Raw genomic sequence first — 23319 nt, forward strand, 5'->3', positions numbered from 1 at the left:
AAACTTCATTAAAAAATAAAGAAATAGCAGCAGCGAATAACCCAAACAAAATCAATTCAGTTTTTAAAATCCCTGCACAGATATCCTGCCGGGGAGTTTGTGTGGGGTGGGGGGTAGGGAGGAGGGGGAAAAGCAAAGAGAGAACAGAAAAAGGCCATTCTCCATCCTAAGTGTTAACAGAAGACAGCAGAGTTGCATGAGTGTCACTGAAGGTGTAATCTGGCATATTTCTAGTCTTGGTAATACAGGAGTTGAAGGATGCAATTGACACTGCAAAGAAGGATACTCCATAACTCCAAGGGCTAAGCACCTTTCACTTAGAAGACTCAAGGACCAATAGATGATTAAATAAGTTTATTAAGATTCAGTTAACTGTTTTGCTTAACTTTGCTGAGGTAGGTAGTCTAGTGCCTTTATAGCCTGCTTTCTGCATACTCCAGTAACAGGGACACTAGTACCCTAAACTGGTCCAGTTGTCAAAAGCAACACTCAGACAGATAAATTGCACAGCAGTAATTGTGTATTAAATGGCAATTGATGTAACTTACGTGAATTTCTTTTAAGGAACACATAGGTTGCAACCTATGCTTCCATTTATACAAATCCTACGTGAAACCAGTCAAAAATTCAATTAAATGAGTATCTGATAAGAAAATGAAGCTATTAAATGCATAAAAATCTGCCAAAATATAGTGACTGCCTCACCAGTGAAATAAAATGTGCTGAAAGGATAAACGTGTGGCAAACCAATTCATGGCATGTACTGAGCATGTTGTGGAACCCTTTCAAATGAATATGTGACAAAGGAATAAACATGAAAGAAATACACTGATTGTACACTAAGGCTGTGCATTTCAGAGATTCACCGTATTATCTTCCTTATTCATGTGGATAACAGGCTTACTTATGTCTTCAAAAATAATTCTTTCTATCCCACTGCAACAATTCTAAGCATAGCGATAAATAGAAAGTATGAAAATGCTAATGTGTAAGACCTGGTGGAATTTTAAAGGATCAGGACTGAGCCAAATTTTTAGATGAGATTGCTTGACATGGAAAAAGCCTCACTGAAGGAAAAAAAATGAACACAATAATCTGTGTATTGCATATTTATAGTCCAATAATTTGACTCTGAGATTTACAAAAATCCATATCAGAGGTTTTATCCCTGTTGTATAGCTTACATGGTTTGGCATCCTTTGCAACTTACAGTTCATGCACAACAATATACAACAGATTTACAGGGTTTATTTCACACTTTAATGTAACAAATTTTAAAGTGAAGATTGAAGCATCAGCTGGAAAAACATATTTTTTGTCAGTCAAGTACAATATATGAAAAAATAGTATTATCAATTTTTGTTTTTAATAAAGATGCTATTTTTCTTACAATTAAGATGAAATAGATCAGTCATCTAATATTCTCAACTGTTGAGTGGTATAAAAAGCAACTATGTAAAAATTGTTTGCATCAATATCTGCATCTCTACATAAAGGGGTAGCCTCATAACCTGCAAACCAGGGACAATTTGTTTACCATACTTGATTTCATATGATGAAAAGGCTTTTTTTTTTTTCCTTTAATGAGCTATACTTTTAGGGAGAATTACTACATATCACAAAGATGGCTAGATGTCTTTGTGGCTTGGCACTTTTTTTTCCAAATGACAGAAAGTAGGAGAATATTTATACCTGAAATGCCCTTGCTCTCTTTTCCTATAAAAGTAGCTTGTATGTTTTGAAAATAGCAAATGGATTTCCCTGAAGTATTTTGAAGTAGCAGCAACTCAAATATGCAGCTGCCTATTTATTATTAGAGAAAAGGATTTAAGTGTCTGGTATGGAGAGCAGACTTTTGCTGGGCTGGGACTTCTAGATATAAGTGAGGTTTTAGCAAACGCTCTTAGAATAGAGCAGGAGGTTTCTCAGAAAGGCTGGATTGCTCAGAAGTTTTCTGTGCTATTCATATACACTTTCAGCTACATTCTCTGCATTAAGGTTTTTGTACCTATCCAGGCATAAGTCAAATTTTATCAAGGACATCTGTGTATTTTAAAAAGTCCTTTACTGTTGAAGTGGTAAAATGATAAGCCCAGGAACTGTATTTTTACTGCCTAAATTTCTAATCAGATTCATTTTCTGTCTCGACAAAGACAATAGCATTTTCTTAGTGCTTGCTAAGCATAAGTTCCTCTCTCTGGACTCATGGTGTTGACTCACCATTCTCACAGATTTCAGCAGCACTCATCACTTTCCTTTATTCCAGAGAATGTCCATCTCACCTGATCACACCTCTAATGTATCACTGCTTCATGGTGAACATGAAATCCATGGGACTCCATAAGACTTAATCACAGAGTCCCATTTTAGGGCTGAGAGAATTTTTCAGTAAATTCTGGTATTCTGACAAAAACAATGAAACCTGAAATTTTCCTTCTTTCATCTTCTCACGGTGTTCATTTCATAGCCCAGTCACACACATATATTAAACAAATACTCTTCTTGCCTGTATTACTAGAGAAAATATGCCTAATAATCCTGGTCTTGCTATTCCTGATTATTCCTTTAAATAACAAAGCCATCTTTCAATTGCTTCTAACTGTTTTTTTTTTCTGCTGAGAAGAGGCCCCAAACTGAGAAGTGTGGTAACCCAGAGCTGCTCTGTGAAGGATTGGCAAGGCTGCACGGAAAGGCTTGGAAAGCATCTGCTCTCACACTATGCTTGGCTTCAGTTAATATTCTCACTATTAGTCTTTTGGCTTCATGAGAATTAAAAATAAGTAACACTCTAAACAGAAAACAAGCAAACAAATAAGCTGTTTTTTTTTTTTTTTTTTTTTTTTCCTCCTGTCTGATCATATCAGAAAATCTGGCTTGATTTTTATTCCAACATCCTACTCTGCACCCTTCCAGGTCTAGAAAATTTGTTATCAATAGGCTTAGGCTAGGACTTGCATCATCTCTTTGACCAAGGTGGGAAGTTTGTTTAATGTAAAAGCTGCAGGACCTGCTCCTGAGGAGAGCAGGAGAAGCTGCTGATGCTGCTGACCAGGGAAAAAAGGACAAAAAAAAAAAAATCAGTCTGGGCAAATCCTGGGTAATGTATGGTGCTTTTATACTGGTGTAGACCTATCCCTCAAGCTCGTCACCATATGACTTGTGTATGGCTGGATGAAAGCAGCCCAGTTTTGGGCTAATGCTCTGCTGAACAGCTAAAGCAGCCATTTCAGCAGAGTGGTGGAGCTGACCCAGGCTGCAGCAAGGCCAGGCTGATCTCAGCCATAAAAGTAAGGGCATAGAGAGTCCCAAGGGAATCCAGGAGTCACTCCCTGGGCAGAATAATTCAAAGTAAATGATGTGCCAAGAGGATTGCTATTTTAGCAGAAGTTACCAGGCTCTTATATTGCTGTGCATGATGTGAGGCTTCCTGAGGAAAGCAATGAGTTAGAAGGGGGAATATTTGATGTCTGCAATACTTTAGGAATGGCTTTGACTAGTGTTTAAATTGGTTTGAGCTGTTGCTAGTCCCACAGATTGGCATGTTGTGTCCTCAGACAGATGTTCACCATGATCTGAATGAAAGATAATACAGAAAATCAGTCTCAGGAAGATGCAGAAATGCTAGCTTATAAATTGGGATTCCTTTCTTAACATAGAAAGTAGGTATATTTTGAAAAGAAGCATAGTACATGGGAGGCATGAGGAATTGTTGAGGGATTCTTCCCTCTCATCTGTCTTCTCCCAGCCCATGACTCTGCTCTCCAGCACTGACCTTTATTTCAGAGCTGAAACTAATGAAAGTGAGCTCTGCCCAGCCCATCTGAGCTGTCCATCAGGCAAGGAGAGGGAAGAATTGCCTCTATAACAGGGACACAGAAGTACTCCTGCTCGGGAACATAGATGCCTGCTCCCCAACCAGGATACCATAATACTCCCTTGACTGATAAAAACTGTGGCTTTTCCTGCAGGGGTGGGCTTGCAGATGGGTTCTGCCTAAATTGACAGAATCATGGACTCCCATGCAGCTTGTGAAGGCTGTCATTGGTGCTGCAAAATCCACCAAATGCAGAACTTTCTGGTAAACTTGCCTGTTAGCTGCCTTGGGTTTGCCTGGAAGCAAGTAGAATCTAGGCAATGTGATCCAGGAGAGCGCCATGGCAGGGTCATCAGGATAAGAACTGTACAGATAGCACAAATTAATGGTGATATTTATATTCTCACTGCTGGCCCTGACACACATAAATATTTGGTAACAGCTATGGATTACTTCTCAAAATGGACTAAAGATAAACCCCTACAGAATAGACTAGCCCAAAGTGTTGAAGTTCTTTGTTTGAATTCATCAGACATTCGTGTGTATCTGCACAAATCAATGATCAAGGCAGGGAATTTGTCAGTCAGATATGTGAGGAAATACATTAACAGGTGACAGACAACAATTTGCCAGGGCACATAACCCCAGAGCCAGCAAACTTGTGAAATGGCAGAATTGAACTGTGAAAGGCAAATCACTGAAGGTGGAGAGAGTCTTCATCGTCTTGCAAAGTTTAGTGAATTTTTTACTGTTATCCTCTTCTACATTAAAAATATGAGCAAGTTGTTCATATACATTACAAATTCTGTTACAGCTTCACTTTAATAGCAAGATAACAATCGTGTGCCATCTACATATTTTGCATTTTATTGCTCTTGAATAATTCATCTTAAGTAACATAACATGCTTGACAGAAGTTCCACAAAATTTAAGAAAATGGAAGGTGAGCCGTAATACAGTCCAAAATAGCAAATAATATTGAGGCATTTAGGTGAAGAAAAGGAAATGAAGTAGGAAGTAAGAAGAATGAAGGGAAGAGAGAAAATGAACTGATTACTGCGAGGCATTAAATGAAAGTGTGGAGTAGAAAGTGACATCCTGCAAAAAAGGGAATGGTTGGCTCACATATCATAGATGAGATGGGTTTAATGATGACTAAACTGGATATACTGCAAAAGAGTAATTGTTATGGAAGAACACATTTCAAGGAACAATTGCAGGGTGCTGAATCAGTTAGCAAAGCCCCTAGAAAAATGGAGCCATGACTGAGCAGACTGGAAGTTTTCAAAAGAACTATTATCTCTGAGAGCTCTTAAAATTGTTCCATTTCACATCAGTATAGCTGCAAACAATAGTCTTCCAGTAGGGTTTTATCAACTTTTCTACATTCCAATCAACTTCATTTGTCTTGTTAATTTTGGCATAAAAACACGCAGACAATGACATTAAAATGTTCTTCATAGAACCAAAATTTGATCTCATTTCACATCTGGGCAAACTAAGTTGAAAGCACACATACATGGAAAATTTCTGATTATCTAAGTTACTAGAACTGTCAGACTGGAAACAGAATATAGTTAACTGGTTTCAGATTCTTCTTGACCACAAAACATGAGCCAGGTTTGAGAAGATTTTGGCCTTTTAAAGGAATCCTGAATGGCCCATGCACAAAAGTCAAGTTTAGATGAGATGTGATCTGTCTCAGAAGAGCATGAAGGGTTTTATAGCAGTATCTGAAACAACATAAATCTCAGTAATTTTGGCTCAGGAGAGAACAACAATGATAGGTTTTTTATTTCCTTTGATTTCACCTCCCACCCAATTGTAATCGTCACTTTACACCACAGGAGAGATCTGGGCACAGGTAAGTCATAAGAAAAATGCCTGGATGTTCCCTAGCTCAAGGCTGGCAGAGAACCAAGCACAAAGCACATATAATCACTGGAGAAACTCTCCTCTTTGGAGTTTCATGACTTGTGGGTTACTTCCTTTTGCATTTGTGGTCACACGTCCCCCTGGCAACAGTGAGAATGACTTACCATGTAGTAGCATTAGGAAGGGATAGGTTACAGCTTTTTTCTAATGTCAATTAACAGCTAAAAATAAAGAACAGGGCATTGGCACATATGCATGAATCAAAGTCTGGGAAACTCTATTTTGATTGGTAGGGGAAAATACAGAGATGTTGGATACCGCTGAATGAAGATAAGTGATGGCAAATCTGACATCTTAGTGCCATTCACAATACATTGATACATAACCCCATGTTTAGAGACACCCTCCCTCCCTCCCCCACCCCCCAAAACAATCTGAATAATGAATCAAATGGTCTCAGGAGTAATTGGATCTTTTTCTGTGTAATTAGCAATTTTTCCCCTTGCATTATAATTTAAAGTACTGTGGTTGAATTGAGCAACTCATGTAATGAGTCATTAGATTGAGGCTTTTAAGGAAGTTATTTCTGAAGGTCTGTGGAGGCTAAAATATGTCTAAATTAAAAGAATGACAGGCTGCAATCACAGCTGTAAAATAAAGGTGCTCAGTAAGCAGTCCTATTACAATCAGAAAGAAAAAGAAGCGATCTCTGTCTTGTGCATGGAAGCAGAGGAAATGATGAATACCTTAGGTAACTCATTCTGTGCAAAATCAATCTTTCACTGTCAATTTTAAATGAACTAATTTGTTCACAAATCTGCTCAGTCAGTTTGGAAGCATACTCAGTTCATCCATATTAGCAAATCCTTTAATCTTGACTAGTCCACTGAGTAAGAAATCCAGAAATGTGTTAATATGACTGGACATATGTAGTAGGATAAGAATTGATTCTTTTAATTAGTGTCTATTCAAGTTATAGTTCCTCCTTTTACTGAACTATTGACCCACTGATATATAAAGAGATTACTGTTATGACTAAAATACCTTCCAAAGTTATATTTAACTCTTTCTTTATTGGTCAGAGTCGGATAGAAAAATAAGCTTTGAATTATCCAAAAAAACACAATGTAAGCTAATTGAAGGTTTCTTTCAGATATGTTCCCATCAATTCTAGAGATTCAAACTGATATTTGAAATCAAAAAAAAAAAAAAAGATTCCCTCCACCAAAATTCATTCTTGACCAGAGACCAAAAAAAAAAAAAAAAAAAAATGGTGGGGGCAAGAGGGAGAGGGGTGGAAGAGCAGATAGAGATGACTCCTGTTCCTTTCATTCCTACTTTACTCACACAGACTGAGGCCTAAATAAGTTAAACTCTGGAAAACATCTGTGTATGAAATAAGAATAAACTCACTGTAGTTTGCAAACAAGCAAGATTATGTTAGCTCTTGCTCACCCACAGAGAGACAAACACTAGAAACAATCCCAAATAACACTGCTTTTTACAATGGGAAGCAGTGTTATAATGGTCCCAGCATGGTCCTTGGAACAGAAAATGAAATGGGTGTCTAGTCCGGTCACTCAGACTTTCTTGTTACTCTTCACCTTACATCGTATAAAAGCCTCTGCAGCAGGATGGTCTTGGGCAGCTTTGGCGTCCTAATGCTGAACAGCTATGTCCTGTCTGGAGAGCAAATGCAGCATTAGCATTACCAATACAGATCTAAACTACATGTGTTTAAATGATCTTTGTTAATTTCAGAAATACTCAGAGCAACATACATAGAAAAATGCTTTAGCACCCCACGTTTGTGGACAACCACTTCTACTCACTTTTGAGATTGAAGCCATAGAGCTGCACTTTTAAGATTTGCAGTGACTTTTTAAAATATAGAAGCAATAGAGAGCAATGTGCTAAATAAGATGTGGGAAAATGTTGTGTACTAAAGCCTTCTTACTGTAAACCAGCAAGCCAGACCCTTCTGCTTTTTCTGAGCCCTGTTAATCTTTTTCCCACTGTCTTTGGTACAGCTATTGGCCCACTGCGGTATGGTCTTGACCTGGGGTCTTGCACATACCCGTGCCTTGCAGCAGCACTTGTTTGCTAGCTACAGTCTATCAACAACTAAGCATAGGTAAGAAAGAGGACAGATAATTTGCACTTAAACCTGATGTTTCTCTTTTCGTCTTTCATCAAATTTTCACTTGAAGGCAGTCCTCAGACAATGTGCAATAGGAGGAATATTGCTGTCATGATATGAGTCCTGTATTTGTGGAGTTTTTGGGGTGTCCATTTATTTCGTTTCAAGCCATGTCTCTCCTCAGTTTTCAATGCAGCAGTTGTTTTGCTTACCTTCTTTTTTGGTAGGCTGAGCTACGGGGGCCTGACTGGTGGGAACCAGCAGATTCCTGTCACAGAAGGCAGCAAATTAACGGTGGCTTTCCCCAGTCTGCTTTCTTAGTGCATTAAGACCGGCCTTTGCCATTTGAGCTGTTGATGTGTATGAGCGATAAGTTTTTTTTTTTACTGGGTATGTAACCAGTCTGAGAGGGATTAGGATAGCAGCTAACAGCACAACCAGCCATCTCACAGGTTCGTTCTCTCATTTTAACATAATGGTGGCCACTGCAGTTTCCCCAGTTGTTGCTTAAAGATTTGGCCAAAAATGTCTCTATAAGCATTCTTTGTCTGTCCATGATTTAACCTTTTTCCTCCTATTTTGCCTCAGCAGCAGCCATTTTCTGCACTTTGGCTCTCTAATTTCTATCTGAATCCCTTGTATGTGCTCTTGTGGTGCTCTCCAATACCTGACCAGTCTAGTGAAAAAGCCCAGGTCCTTGACAAACAAGATTATGGCAAAGTGCACATCAACAGAAGAGCTTTGGCTTATAGACTGCCACAAACACTTATTTATATTAATGGTGTTTTTTTTTTTTTTTTTTTCCCTCCACATCTTCCTCAGCAACCGGTTTTGATTGGTTTGTAGCAGGGATCAGTTATGTGCCCAGAGTGTATTAAGAACCAGTCAGAGTATGCACAACTCTGACTGTGTAAATATTCATGCGAATCCCACTGGTTTGAATGAGAGTTATGGGCTGTGCAGTGGATTTTCTGTTTCCTAATGAAAGCACTGTAGAAAATCTTCCATTCACTTTAATAGTCATTGAGACTTCCCAGAGGATGTACCTGATTCTGCAAATAGTTCTATGAAATGATTAGCCTTTGCAAATGCCAACATACTTACTGATATCTATATTTTTGTCAGATATATCTTTGCCTCCCTCTATGCAATTCTCTCTATATATTTACATGTAAGTTAATTTGGCATGATCTTGATGGAGGACAGGACAGTGGCTTGGTTTGGCTCATTTCAGATACTAATGATGACTGCCTTAGAAGTGAATATAATAATAATAATGGCATTTTTAATGTCTAAATTATTGCAGAACCTGAAAATACTCCTCTTGCTTCCAAGGCAGATGTAGGATTGCACAGAAGATGAATAGCACACCTCCATCAGCCAGCACGTTTAGATAATTGATCAAATTTCCATTTTAATTAGAAAACATGCACCCAAAGTGGGTGGGATCACAAGATTCTATCAGCTCAGTTTTTCCTAATCCTCTGGGGTGAATGAAAAAATGAAGTGGCTGGCCTTTTACTAACTCTGAATTCAAGAGATTGCCTTGACCACTGCTTGTTCAATTTATTTAGGAATGTCTTTTGTGCTGTATGCTCTCTGACTGTCTGAAAATACCTTTTAATTTCCTGAATACATATATGTATACAATGAATATTAATCAAGAGCTGATTAGTATCTCTTCTGCCAGCACACAATAATATTTTATCAGAGACAGATTGTATCTGCAACTGCATATTTAAAGTCTATATTGGAATGGCACATGAGTTTGACTGAGTATGGACATTTAAGTCTTCCACTTAAATTTTAGATTTTCTTGTCTGTAAGTAAATTCTGCTAGTCTGGAAAATAAAATTTAAAAAAGCCAAAACTTTTTTTTTCCTTCTTCTCCAGTAAAACTGTCATTTTCTTATATTCAGATACTCTAGCCTTCAGAGCCATCAGTATTGCTGGTGCTGTACTGGGCTAAAATCTTACAGCCAATATGAGTCACTGATATGATATGGAAGGAATCCTCCCAAAAAAAAGCTGCTGACCTGAAGGTTCAACCCAAACCTTGCAACCTTTGCATGGGATGAAGACAATTGAGCAACTTAGTAGTCTGCCCACCTGCTAAAACTGATGCTGCAGCCTGTTCACAGGACAGCTGCCAAGGAATCCAGCCCCATATTGCCTGGGGGATGACCCAAACTCTGCATCCCTCCATGCGTTTCTGTCCAGGGAAATGCCCCTTGCTGTAAACACCTGGAAACTATGACATATTTTGAGGAAGGAAGAGTAAGGTTTGCCTTTTAGTTTTTTTAAATTGAACTCAAACTTTTAGTCTGCTTACCTAAAAATACCTTATGTATCCTCTGGTGGCTGAGAGTCTGCCTTGCATGCAGGATGACAGATTGAGTGCTAATTCTACCACCTGTAGACTTTGCTTATTTCAAAACGTCACTTGTTTTTTATATCTTAAGTGCCAAGAGAGATGTTCTCCCAGGATACCAAAAATCAGTCATTATTATAACATAGATATTAAGCCACATGTTTCAAACATATCAGTCAAAGACATCTGTCCTGCAACTGTACAGCAGAAAGGGCAGCATGTTATTAGAGAGAAAGAGAGAGAGAGAGATACCAGGGGAGCCAAAATCATTATCTGAACATATCTTAGAGGCTGTCTGAATGTTGTAGGACCCATGGCAAAGCCCATGTACTTTAATGGAAATTTCATTCCTCTGTGATCATGTAGTTGCTCCACAGTAATTCCTTCTAGCAGCATCTTATAATGTTTCATCATAGAATAACCTGGACTCTGAAATATCCCACCTTTGAGTTTGAGCCATTGCAAAAATTCTTTTTTTCTGGAAGTTGCAGAGGGAAAAGCATGCTCAGAAGACCAATTCCTTACCTCCAGGCTTTATGCAAGGTCTTAAAAAACACAACTACCTCACATTAGGTCTATCCTAACACTTATTCCAGGGCCAAACTACATAGGAGCAAGAAAGGGAAGAAGAGGAAACTTTCCGAGGACATCTGCTAGGCCCACATTGGCTTTCTTGATGAGGCTTGTCAGTACACATTGGAAGTGCGCAGTGAGGCTGAAGATTCCCTACTGGCTGGAACCGAGTCATTTGCCAGGCTTTCCTTGTCAGGGAGAGTTAAACCAGTCACTGATCCTAACTCTAACACTGTTGTTGCAGCATTCCAATTTTTAGTCGGTACATGACTTGTCAGGTTGAATACGAGCCACATGAATAAAATTTAAAAACCTCTTAATAATGAGGGTTGTCAAAGATTACCAGCACTCACTGTTTCTACAGTTACCTTTTCATTCCCTAAAAGTGCAGCTAAGGTGCAATGACCCTCCTTTCCAGCTGCCCTTTATTTTTCCATTTCTACCCGCAACACTTCTTTTCCTGAAGCCCACCAGGACAATCAGAATAAACAGCACATTCCCACACCTCAAGTACAGTGCTGGGCTCCCAGTGCTTCCTTCAGGCTTAAGGGACTTATTCAAAAAAAGGGGATCCTCAATCTTCCACAATTAGGGGGAAATACGATTGAAGATTAGTTAAGAAGATAAAGCTGCCATTTTTCTTCATCTTAGGCAGCCTCTTTTCACTAGTTCCTTTTCTATGAGTTTTAAAGTATGTGAGATGCAAGTCTCTGGCTGTCAATGAGCATTGTCTTTGTAATGTCACGGCTTTGCATATCACCAATTCGTCTGTAAATGTTTGAAATTTGAAGTAATTCTAGAAGACTGAGGCAAGCAAAGCGGGAGCCACTCAGAAGGAAAGGACATTTTTCATGCTAGCAAACTGACACGTAGGCATCCCGGTGCTCCTTTCCCAGTGACAGAGTGCAGCTAGGACAGATGTGCTTCATGCTGTAAGTTCCTGGATGCTGACAAACAAATCAACTTCCAGTAGGCTCTGAGTTCTCATCTGCAATTGAACTAATTTACCATCCTCATGTGCTGCATGAACAAAATACAATAATTGATTTCAAAAGACACCAGCTTGCTAGCAAATATGGGCTGCTGAACGCTAGTCTTTTTCAATGAAAAATTATCTTACCCTTAGCAGTGTTTCAGTTCACTGATTTCTTTTTGTTTGGGTGTTTTTGTTACAGAATGCTTAAATTCACAGTGCTTTCCATAAAGGAAAATCTGCACTGTAATCTCTAATCACAGCAGAAAAGGCAAGGTCGTTTGACTTCATCTTGGCTTGGCATTAGAAGCAGGCTTACAGCACAACAAAGCTAAAGCTACACACAGGAGGAGTTAAATGCAATGGTCTAGTTATGGGTTTAACAGGAACATCAACATATAACTGGAGCAAATCAGTGTTTAAAAAGCTTAATAATATATGAAAAGTAAGTTCAGCATCAGAGCTGGGTCAAGAAAAACGGGGTCATGCAATTAAAAATGGAAGGACATGAAGGGGAATCTGTCCATGTTTGCAATGCTGTGCTATACTTACCATGCTGCTGTAAATTATGTATTTTAGACTGAGCTAAAGGATTATTACGAAATGTTTCATTTTCATGAAAAAAAAAAAAAAAGTTTAGCTATGAATACAATGGCAAGATGTAGCAGGAGGAACTGTGGACCCAGGGAGGTTTGTACATAGCCTCCAGATGAAGCAGCTGCTGTGGAAGGGCCACCTATCCATCAGTGCAATTTCTGCAGGTGACACAGCTTCTGGAAGCCATCCCCATTTTCAGGAGGAAATTCTCCACTGTGGCAAGACAGGAACATGGACTCTAGTTCCTAGGGGCATGCTGTCTTCGAGGAAATCTCTTTGGAACTTCTCCAGCCTTATCTAGAAGCCCATTGCAGCCCCAAGCAACTCTACAAGGCTTCAAGAATTTATGCACTTTTATTAGTAGAACTGAAAATGTTGCAGAGTAGTGTTCACGAGTGCTGTTTTTGTCCTTCCACATTATCAGCTGTTCTTAAAACTCCTATTCACTTCAGAAGTTAATCATAAACCCTCCTTTTGAAAGCTGAAAAGTACATAATTGAAATGACAACATCATTAAGGTCTGAATTTATACAGGTGTAAAATTCACGAGCACTTACATGTATTGCTACTTACCTGATGATTTATCTAGTGCAATGGCTGCTCTGCTCGGTGCCATCCTTGTTGCTAGCTCTCCTTCCTGTAAACATGAAGTGATCTGGAAGAACTCATAAGGCCTTTTAAGTGTAAATAAAATCTTTCACCTAGGAGCATTCCTGGTTCAATGCCCCAGTTTCAGAAAAGCACACAACTAAGATTCAGCAAAACTTTTCTAACCACAAAAAGTACCAGGAGAGGGGCAGAAAAGCCACATCTTTCTTTTTTAAAACTCAGACTATGGGTAGTTTGAGTCTTTGTTCCCTTTTATTCTGATCATCAGAGGGTGAGCAAAATCACACTTTTTCCCGAGTTCAGAAAAAGGTTTTATTTTTGTCATTTCTATTATGAGCAAACTGGGATGAATATGATTTTGACTTGGGCTTGGAAATAGCTCAGAAGTTAAGTTTTGGTTTTTCAGGAAAAAAAAAAAAGATTGTGTTGGATAAAACATTCTTCTTATTATCAAAATCAGGAACTTTTTATAGATGTGCATAAAAATAAAGATTTAGTCCTTTTAATCCCTCCTGGCATCGCAGGGTACCTGAACTTTTTGCCTTCTCTCTGAACCATAAGTTGGTTGAGATTTCCAAAAGAGGGAAAACAAGATTAAATCTGATTAAGGGTTGCAGTGGTTCGATGTAAAGTAAAGTAAATTATTTTTGTCCACCCTAATTTGATCCAGCATTGGGAAACTAAGTTGACCTTGCACCTTACCAATGTTTTACAACAAAGAATTTCTCTTCACATGATTTTGTGAAGACCATGTTATACAGATGCCATACAACACCCCTTTACCAACTGTTCAGCAAATTATTATAAAACTTCGAAACATGCTAATTTCAGTGTCTTTGACCTCTATTTATATTGAATGTACAAGAGAAAAATTTAAATCAAAATTTATCCTACCCTTTTATGTCATTATAAAGCCTAAATCTAGCCAAAAAGCTCTGTACATCTCCTAGTTGCCTTCGGTTTAGATTGATTATGTCTTTATACTGAGGAGAGGGCCTGCCTGATAAAAGAATGGCTTAATCTTTATTTGCCTAGAGCAGTTAGAAAAATAAGTGAAGCAAGCAGCCTCCTGTGACTGATTTCTGCTCACTTAAGGCAGTTCGCCCTTGAAACAGAGAATAATTGTTCTCTGTCCTTTTTCAGATATTGTCTTCCCTTTCATGTATTATATCCAAATAATCTTTAAGATTTTGAACATTAAAGGACGACAGAGTGAATCAAAACCATACACCAGGCTAAATTCTGCCTTGAGAGGCATATCCACAGTTTTCATGAAAGCCAGTGGGAACCATACACGCATCCAAGAAGGAAAATTTGGTCCAGAGTCTCTTTAAATCGTTAATAAAAGAAAAAAAAAAAAAAAAAGGAAAAAAAAAGAGAAGGAAAGGGAAAAAAAAGAAAAAGAAAAAAAAGAATAAAATGATTTTCTGTACTTCTGTTTCAAGAAGTGGGATATGAATGTATGGGCTTTGATCAAATTACTGGGTGTCAACAATAGCATAATCTTTAGAATTGCACATTATAATTTAATTCCTAGTTGGTACCCATCTGGACATGAACCATGGAAATTTGCCTATTTGAGGTACGTTTTGCTTCTGGACATCAACTTTGTGGGGAAAAAAATACAAATGTTTCCCTTCAGCATCCACAAAGAAGGTGAATTTTACCACCTTCTCTTTCATGCAGCTCTATATTTAATGAGTTCTTTCCTTCCTGAAGCTGGTCAAGTGGTTGGTGATGAACAACCAGTTGTCTGCCTTCTCTATTCAGCAGGAACCTAGGAAACTCTTTAATCTAGTTTAGGTCTAGGTGTAACATCCTTACCATGTCAGGCTGATCTTGAGGCTGAGACAACTCCTACCAATCCCAGGTTTATGAATCCTTCTTGTAAATATTTCTCTTCAATTTTATGTACTCTTAATTGTTGGTACTCCAGTAGCAAAGTAGAAACAGAGGTGACCATAAGAAAAGAAATATTTTTGTAGTTTACTCCAAAGCTTTTTTTTTTTTTTTTTTTTATGACTTCGCCAGAGCTGTCTCTTACAATACCTTTCTATCAGTATAACTGAGCACCTATGGCAAATACACAGTGATATTGCAAACTAAATATTAAGGAATGATTTGTTTCATGTAGTTATGCTTAGCAAGTGAAGCCTGAGTACCTAGCAAACAGTTGTTGAAAATATAAAATTAAAATTAGAAATAGCAAACTTTTCAGAATTATTCAACCGCATTTCTTCAAAAGTTGTAATTATACATCCTGCAACTGTCTCTTCTCTACTGCTTGGTAGTTCAGTTGGATGCACTATATCCAAAATATGACACCTAAGCTTTTCACAAGAAGGGTCTTCTAGTGTCTCCTCTGGCAGGGAGACGTATTTAGGAAGGGATCTGCTTATGTAGGTCATATACCTGGGGACTGACCCAAAGCTGTAAATTGTAAACACCAAAAAGGAGCAAAGATAAACCGCTGACCTTATAAATATTATGATTGTTTCAATAGGGTAAGGACATCTATTGTGTCTTCTCTCTGTTCAGTGATATCCACTGTATAATTCTGTGTTAGACAAATTTGTATCAGCACAGTCCTTTGCAGATGATTTACAGCATGTATTTTTATAAATTTTACACTGGAAAATACTGACACCTGATTTTTGCTATGCCATGCAAGGTTCTTTCAAATGCAGAGAATGGCAGAGAACTACCAGAAACCAATTCTTTACCAGTTGACAATGAAGAGGCGTCTGTAAGAGAAATCACTTTCACATATGTGGCTATGTTATCAAGAAGTCACTAATTTATTGTACAGTGATGTTAAAAGATAGAAATTTTATAAAACCTTAAATTAGAGAAAATCTGAAGTTAAACTTTTGCCTCTAAATGAGTCCAAACCAGCAAAATAAGTGCATGTGTACAAAAGAATCTGAGCAGATTAGAAATAGATGCCATTAATATTAATTTATAATATGAATTCAATTTCTAACTCTTTAGGAGTCCTGAATCATCAACTTTCAACTTTTCAAATAATAAAACTTCCCAGTAAGCCAGGTAACATTTCTGTAAGGGACAGTAGGGGATGGCATCAATTGCTAAGCTCCCAAGTTGCACCAGCCCTTGAAACTGTGCTATTTGTAGTTCTTCCCTTTGCCAGTATTTCCCTGACATTGGATTTCTGATATATTATGTCCACTTTTAAAAGTAATGGTTTAATAACTAGAAATAAATGCATACATAGTTTTTCAAAATTCCAAGTTGCTAGCAATTCAGCCTTTCCTAGCCTCTACAGTTAGAAATAAGATCTAGTTTACTGTGAAACACTGTGAGAATCTGAATCTCGTCGTTGGTTAGATCATGGATGGGCAACAATGGCTTTTTTCAAAGTTTCACAGACTAGCAAACTTAAAGTAGCTCCTTTTAATTGAAACCCAGACATACTTTTAGGTAAAAACAAAACTGAGCTGGCTTGAGTTTTTCCCAAGCCAAACAAAAGAGATTGGAACTTTCCATTGTTTTTGTCTGCCAACCATGCATTGTTAAAGGAATCGAAATAAAGAGGGAAAGGGGTCAAGGGTTATAGAGCTCATATTTCCACTCTACATGACCCCATCTCAGCAATAGTGGGACCCTCGTGATCAGTTCCTGTTGGTCTAACGGAACAGCCATTTCTTAAGAAAAGGAATTACTGCGTACAGTACCTTTGTGACTAACAGAAGAATACACTAGTTCTTCAAAGGTCCTTTCATTACAGCCCCTGAAGAGGACTCTGATGTTACTTTTTTGAGATTATAATGAAAACAGCTGTACTTGTACCAATTCCCCTTTTTATTATTTTTTTAACAAAACAAGATTGATGTTTTGCCACTTTCTATTCTATCATGAGAATAAGGTATCACAAATGATAATAACTACCACACTAGCAATATGCACTACTTTGATCTTTTCACTATTCTTTAATTTGGGCAGCTGGCAACTGAATTCCTCCCTAAAAATCTGCGCTGCCTATAAACAAAGGGAAAAATGGCCAACAAAATCAAATGTGCACATTTAAAACTGTTCATCTGAAGAGTCCAATTCAAAGCCCACATGAGTAATGCAAATACGATACTTTGATTTTGTGATTCTAGGCACAAAAATCTTAATACACATTCTTTTGACAATGGATTGTGGCAGAATGAGAAATACCACAAACAACCAATTTTCATTAAAATCTAAAGCTTGTAATCCATCTGTTCTTATTGGTTGCTTTGCCAAAGACTTCTTAAGAGATTATTAAGCTTATTAATGAAAATCCAGAAGTAATTTTAAGTGATTTTCCCCCTTATGTTTATAAGACAGTAAAATTAAACATGCTGGGGTTGTTATTTTTTCCAGCATCAAAGGCAATGCAAGAAGGCAGGATCTGGCAATAGGGGCTGTCAAGATTCCAAAACCAAGAAATGCAAACACCTACTGTCCAAATTATTGCTGTACTGGTAGAAACAGGATAGTAATCATTAGTGTTTGTGCTAGTAAGACAGAAGAGAGCTGTGTATTGCCAGTTAAATTTATTTTTCAGTGAGTCAACTTTCACAGTGAATCAGATGCACAACTTTTCTATTCCCTGTGTTTCAGTTCAATCCCCTATCCACATTCACAATGAGCATAATTAGTCTCTTGTTGGCACCAATACCACATTTGAAATGATAAGGTAGCTAATGGTGCTCAGAATTTGCAAGTAAAGTTCTCTAAACTAAGATTTTGGATCCTCTGTTCCAGTCATCAACAATGATTTAGTTACTTAAGAACTTTGCTGGAAGCCAGACACAAAGTTTCCAAAAGCCAAAATAAATGCTTCTTGGAAATTTCAGAATCAGCCAAAGACATAATTTTATTGTATAAGTGCTTTTGAAAATATGACTGTTCTGTTTGTAAATGGAACATAATTTTAGAAATATTTATATTCATAGAAATTGATATGAAATGTGGAGTATGAGGAAAAACATTCTGCAAATACAGTCCAAAAAGCATCATGAAAAAAATTCTACATGTCAATGTATGAAATGGGGAGAAGATCCTAGAACCTCTGATGTTCATAGAGAAATAATATAGGTACCAAGCAGGACAGGAGATCCAGTTTTGCTATATTTCAAATGAGTTGATTGCATATATGTTTATGTTCTTCCTCAGAAAGACATAAACAAGTGTATCTTGCACATTCGTAGACATATATATATTAGCCAAAACCCTAATGCAGAGAATGCAACAGTGTTACCAAAGCCTTGTAAACAAGCTGTTACAGGGATTGATTTATGTTGTAATACAGGGGCATTCATCAATTCTTTCTTTTTTCTGTGCAGATATAGTTCTGGCCTACTAACATAACCTTGAATTTGCATATTTTTTACTTTTTGTCTGAGCGGTATTTTGTGCTGTAGACTTGGACTTGCTGCATAAACTCTTCTTGATGCAAGTGGTTTGGTCATGCAGCAGAACAGATGCTTGGTAGGTGTGTTTGACATTGTCCTGGTTTCAGTTAGAAATAGATAAGAGTTAATTTTCCTCCTAGTAGCTGGTAGGGTGCTATGTTTTGGATTAGGATGAGAAGAGTGCTGATAACATGCTGATGTTTTAATTGTTGCAGAGCAGTGCTTACACCAAGCCAAGGACTTTTCAGCTTCTCGCTCTGTCCTGCCAGCGAGCAGGCTGGGGGTGCAGCAGGAGCTGGGAGGGGACAGACCCAGGACAGCTGACCCAAACTGGCCAAAGGGGTATTCCATACCATCTGACGTCATGCTAAACAATACATAGGGGTGGCTAGCTGGGGTGGGGGGCCAGCTGCTTGGGGATAGGCTGGGCATCGGTCAGCAGGTGGTGAGCAATTGTATTGTGCATCACTTGTTTCGTACACATTATTATTAGTAGCACTATTATTATTATTATTATTATTATTATTATTATTATTATTATTATTTTCCTGTCTTAATAAACTGTCTTTATCTCAACTCACAGGCTTCACTTTCCCATTTCTCTCCCCCATCCCAGAGAGGGAGGGGGAAGGGTGAGCGAACGGCTGTGTGGTGTTTAGCTGCCAACCGGGTTAAACCACAACAGACATCCAGGACAGATGATTATGACTGTGAAAGTCTTCCAGAGGCCACACACCACTGGGCATCTGTACTGAATGAAGTAGATGTTTTCCAGAGTTTGTGGTGCAAGAGAACCAGCAAAACAAGGAGAGAATTCAATTATGCAGATTTGAAATGGCCACAATTGTTCTACAAAGTCAAGTTAATTAATTAGATGTGGAGCACCTTGTGGTTCCAACACCAGCAAATCCAGTTCAAGGAGCTATACACACTTACAAATATCTCATAATTGTCATCTGGAGACTTCCTACTCATTTTATAGTCATTTTATATCAATGACTCAAGCTCAGTAAATTGTTTATAAACTTCAAAGACCAATATGTGGCTATAAAATAAATACAACTAACCCTTTGGAGTCAATAACATCTTTCTAAATAGCAGGGACAAAAAGTGTGTGAAGTACGTCCCCAAATCCTCACTGTTAAATCTACAAAAGTCTATTCATTGTACTTGTAGATATGTCTATATCAACACTGACACTGGAGCAATGGCAGCCAGCAGAAAATAGATATAGGAACAGACAAAACAGTGAGTCCAAGAGAAGGCAAACTCATGACTACAGAGTATTGCATAGAAGGGGCGATAACTCAGAAAGTAAGTAGGGTAACAGAGGAGCTGTACAGAGAGTAAAATGTGCATAATATGCTTGAGAGTAGTAGAAGAAAGCCAGTTGGAGAAGAAAGGTTCAGATAAAAACAGAGAGGATTTTGCAACAGAGAAAAAGATAGTAGCTTGAAGGGAAATGGATGTAACATAGATAAAGAGCATTACTGCAACCATTCTCAAAGCCATTGATTGACTGAAAGGGAAGGATGTAATAAGAGTTGAAAGTTAAAGACAAGTATGGTAGAATATCAGAAAACTTTTAGTTACCTTAGACTGGAAAGCAAAAGGACACATGTAGGGCATGCCTGATCATTCCGGCATTTGAGGACAGATGTGATACTAACTATTTTGAAAATATACAAAATATTGACATAGAAATGAAACTGCCTTTTCTTACAATGTATTCACTCCTACTGAGATGTGCACACGTATACATACACACCACCTCATGCTCCTCTAAGCTAAGCATGACCCAGAAGTACAATACCATCTGCATTTGCTCAGTCCTTGAAAAATGCTCAAGGGAGGCAATGCAGATCTGATATATGGATGCCAGTTTGTCCCTGTGTCTTAACAATGCAGCCAAGGTCTGACCTCCCCCAGCTTCCAGGGGTTTCTGAGTATAGGAAGGAAAAGAAATCACCAGACCATTATAGATGAAAAGAACTCTGAACATGGAAAGATGTTAATTAATATGTCATATATCTGTAACGCATTTGGATTTTAAGTTACTTTTGTCAGCTTAAGAAACTTGGACGAGGGACTGAATTTATACAAGCATATAAAAGAAGGTGTATACATACCTGTAAAGAAAGGTGCAGTGTATATTTTTTTCTAATCAGACAAGATTTAAATATTTTTTTAATATCTTTTGTGTATCACTACTAAAGAAAGTGGCAACTTCTCAAGCTTTAGGAAAAAAGGCAACAAAAGAAAACCCTTCAGATGCCCACAGTAGGTGGCATCAGCTACTGACCTACCTACTAATAAGGCAAATGAAAGGAAAACAGCCTGAGAGGAACTAAATAGCAGAAAGATGATGTCTTGAGGGGAGAACAGGCAAAGGAGACACACAGTGCTTAATTCACCCCGACTAAAAAGCTTTGTCAAACCACAAGTTGAAGATGCTACCATATATAACAGCGTTACAACAGGAATATTTAATTGTATTTTAGTCCTTTGACTGAAATACTGCTGATATTGAATTGCTGAACATGGCTGTAGTCAGGAATTCTGATAAGTCTTTAAAAAAATACCATATAGCCTGGAAGCAATCACTAAGGCTAGCTTCTGCTTCTGTAGCTTCTGCTTACAGTTACAGGACCTCAGTCCTACTAGATGGTATAGAGGAAATAGTTCTGAAATCAAATTAAGCTAGCTGGTCTGGTTTCAAAACCAGCACCTTACACCATAAATAGAAATACAGGACAGAATAAATTGAACAGAAAACTTAGAATCGTGATTATAAATGCCTTCATCAGCTGGTCTGGATATGTGCAATATTTATTAAAGTTTCTAAACCTGTTCCTGTCCCTTAAAAATTTCTTTATAATATTTAGAAACCAGATTTCCTTAGAACTTGACTATCCTTGCACTCAATTCTAACCAAATAGATACTTTAAACTTGTTTTTAAAAATCATAAACTTCACTCTTGAGCAGTTTATCATTCGTTTCTTACAATAAAATGAGATCAACATTAGGAGGTCTGTTAATGTATTTATTCATATATTTAATATCTAGGCTAATATACACTGGATAATAATATACTGCTAATTGCACATAGATATATTTAATATTTAGTTAATGTTTGTCTGAAATAGTGTTCTGATCAGCCTTTTTAAGAATGTCCTCAACTATGGAACATTTCTGCTGTCACTGACACAACCAATGCATTATTTCCAGTTATGTATTTTTCACTGCAATGCTGCATTGCAGAAACTAATCTTGGTACAAACTGTGTTTCTGGTTACATTGGTGTTAGACTTATTTTAGATTTATAACAAGCACAATTTGATTTGTTTATGACTGAAATAATATAGAAAATACAATGAAAATATTTTAAATACATGCATGTAGTTTGGGATTTTTTATTGCCTAAGGCAGTGAGAGGATTGCAGCATCAATGCTTTCTTACAAGTTCCCCAGGAAAAAAATACATAAATAAAAAATAAAAATAAAAATAAAAAAGCATCTATAAAAAAGTCTCACCTTTTTGTTTAGACAGATTCCTGCAATTTCTTCCCATGGCTTTAGTGACTCCTGGAAATTTCTCATATAGGCCATACCATTAGCAGGAATCTTTCCCAGATTTCTCACCCTTTTTAATTTGTATCCGTTAGTTACCTGCTCCATCCTTTCCTTCCCCCTCCCTTCTACTCTAACACTAATAGGCTTGCTGGAATCCACCTTCTAAATGAAATCAGTCAAGTCACCTCAGCTTTGATTGCTTTATTCCCATGCTGTAGAATGAAAGCACTCTGCTGAATCAAAAATGTCCTACATTCAATTGTCATAAATAACAATGCACAGCAAAGAACTTAAGCTATCAACATAAACAATACAATATGAAAGCATGCTTCAAACCAGATGCTGCTTTATTTCTGTCTAAACAGTTTGAAGAGCCTGTTAAAATGCTTCAAGTTGCTGTTTATAGAGGGTCAAATAAACATTTTTCAATGAAATGTGTCCCTTCTGGTTCCTTAATGATTAAATACAGTGAAACAACAGCCATTTAAAATAGCCAAAGAATATCTGATGATTTTTTATTGTTAGAATTGTTAAAATAGGAGGAGTTGAAATGCTTTGTGTGAGGTGAGAGAAAAATGCTCTGACAGCATCAGAGCCACCTCAAAGATTTTGACAATTTGTCAAAAATCACTGCACTTTCCAAGTAGCCTTTTGCAGGTCTCCTGGGAAAATAACAGCATCTCTCCTTCAGTCAGACTGGCAAACAGTTTTTCCCACAATCCCCCCCAAATGCCTCCTCCAACAGTTCCCCCTAATACCTGGTGATACTGAAACTTCATCCGTATCAGCTGTAAAAACAGGATGAGGACAAGTACGTGTATACATCCACTGCCTGTAAAGAGACAACATCAGATGCTCAGCCAGCCTAAGTCAGTGTGGTTCTTTAGGACGGAGATGACCCAGGCCATATCTGGTTTATTTGGGAATCAGACACAAATATAAAAGTCCATCTAACAATATGACCCTAGAAGGTGGGCTGAGCAAACACAAGCCTTTCCTCCCATGGAAACAACCTTCCCAACGACTTCTGTGTACTTGTGATTTCTGAGAAGGGCTCTCTCTCTAACCCTCAAGACTTCAAGTTTGCCTCCTGGATCTTCCTCCTGCTCACCTGTGTCAGGATTCAGTCCACTGTAAATACTCCACTTGCCTACATGTCATTAAAATTGCAATGGGTTTGAGTTTTGTTGGTTAAACTTCAGCCTTTAGAATCCACTTTCATCTGTAAAGCAGAGCTAAATTTTATTGAAAAAAATAGCCTGTCTTTGCACAAAAACATTCATGCATGCATAACATCAAATGTTGACTTAACTAAGATTGGAGCTGATCTTATTTGATGAGAAATCCACCATTTAAAAAATAAAATAAAATAATAATAAATAAAAACA

The 23319-nt window shown here is 37.7% G+C and overlaps 1 long non-coding RNA gene across 1 annotated transcript; it reads right to left on the reverse strand.

Moving 5' to 3' along the window:
* Positions 1-1532: 1532 nt before the first annotated feature.
* LOC308199577 lies at positions 1533-22757 on the reverse strand. The gene is made up of 3 exons (XR_013954714.1): positions 14777-22757; positions 12917-13017; positions 1533-12824 (listed from the first exon to the last, which is right to left on the reverse strand). It is a non-coding gene; the product is annotated as an uncharacterized lncRNA (long non-coding RNA).
* Positions 22758-23319: the final 562 nt, after the last annotated feature.

The sequence above is a fragment of the Anser brachyrhynchus genome (genome assembly GCF_964034855.1).
Source record: "Anser brachyrhynchus genome assembly, chromosome: 9".
Lineage (NCBI taxonomy): Eukaryota > Metazoa > Chordata > Aves > Anseriformes > Anatidae > Anser > Anser brachyrhynchus.